Source organism: Apostichopus japonicus, chromosome 14, assembly GCF_037975245.1.
Source record: "Apostichopus japonicus isolate 1M-3 chromosome 14, ASM3797524v1, whole genome shotgun sequence".
NCBI lineage: Eukaryota > Metazoa > Echinodermata > Holothuroidea > Aspidochirotida > Stichopodidae > Apostichopus > Apostichopus japonicus.
In genome coordinates this window covers 20,441,240-20,443,027 of record NC_092574.1, presented here as the reverse complement: position 1 = coordinate 20,443,027, position 1,788 = coordinate 20,441,240, and positions in this window count along the sequence as shown.

Genomic DNA, 1,788 nt, shown 5'->3' with positions numbered 1-1,788 from the left:
CTAAATCCGCATGTACAAGAATGTTGTTTTTCAGCAGACTGCACATGCACTCGAGCTTTGCGGGTCAAACAGTATATCATCGATATGAATATGTATTACTAAGGCGTTACTTTCATATCTAAGTCAATGGACGTCGACAATGTGATTTGATCGACATTTCAAGCTACCCTCAGCTGGAGAAAAGGCGGGGTCTTATAGAAAATAGGCGGAGCCACAGTCTACCCTCAGGTGACGTGGAGTAAAAAATCCAAAATAAATAAACGTCAACCCCGTGCAAGATATGAATAATTCAGCGCACTGAGCTGGAGCTAGCGCTGCAACCCCTGATCGCAACCCCCTGGCTTACAGTTAAAATCTATGGAAGCGTCTAACTGGCGTCACATCAACAAAGCAATGATCAACAATTTCACTTCGCATTTCACGTGAGGACTTTCATCTCCTCAAAAATGTAGCAAACTGACTAATTGCAACACTGACTTTTGTTTTGACTGTAATTATAGTACTTGAGCCATGAGCTTTATTGATTACGTTAATTAAAATGTTTGACTTTATGGCGGACTGTATACCATCAAGCCCACCTCCCACCAAATACTGCGTGAGCGAACAAATTGAAAATACTGGCAGTAATTTGCAAAAAAAGAAATAAGATTACAATATCAGTTTTGTTTTATTAGAAGTCATATTTTGTTTATGACCATGTTTAGTTTATCAACATTATCACCATCTCCACGTCAAAGCATCTGTACGACGAATGAAAGAGGAATTGTTAGAGCATATGCGACGAAGACGAAGTGCTAGCTGTACGCAATTCCAGATGCTTGCAGTGGCGGGGAAGTTGTAAATATGCTCTCGCAGTTGCTCGAGGGAACAGGATATATGTTGAGGCCCGCGGGAATCTAAAGTCGAAAACAGACCTGCGTATCCGTCGCTGCATCCGTTCCCTATAGTTAACCGCATATGTCCAGGGATATTCGTCCGGGGTATTTATCCGGGGGGTAATTGTCTAGGGGGTATTCGTCCCAGAAGGTAGTTGTCCGGGTGGGTAGTTGTCCGGGTTTTTTTTTTGTCATCGGGGGTAATTGTCCGGGGGTATCTGTCCGGGTGGTAGTTGTCCTGGGGGGTAATTGTCCGGGTGGTATTTGTCCGGGGGGTAATTGTCCGGTGGGTAATCATCTCCGGGGGTTAATGTAATCGTCCGGGGGGGGTATTTGTTTGGGGGTATTTGTCCGGTCACTGGGATGGCAACTAGAAGAATGGAGATACTGGTGTGTGCCTGTGGGATTGGTGTATAAGTCAGTGGAGAGAGGAACCGTGTTCCTTGCTAACAGTCACATCGAGGAAGTTAACGTGTTGGTGAGAGTTTTCAGAGCAGGGAGCTGCTACTAGTTGCAGCTCCCTGATCAGAGCCTGGTGAACTTATTGGTGCTGTGAAAGGAATTGATGTGATTGATGAAGGTGAGCAGGCTATCCTCATCACTGCTCCACACGAAAGATATCATCAATGTAGCGCCACCACATGAGGACGACAGGAAGCTGCACGCGCGGGAACATGCGTTCTTCAAGGCTAGACATAAAACAGGCAAGCAAAGGAAGGAGCTTATGTCGTTATAATCAGCATTTTTGAGATGGAAAGAAACCAACAATTTAAGAAGGAGCATTATACTCGTATCCTGGCGGGGTTAGCTATAGTCTGGCTTCGGGCCCGTACGTGATTTAGAAAAGCATCCAGGTCTAAACATAGAACATTAAAGTTTTCAGTAGATTGGTACGTAGTTATTTGTAGGAAAC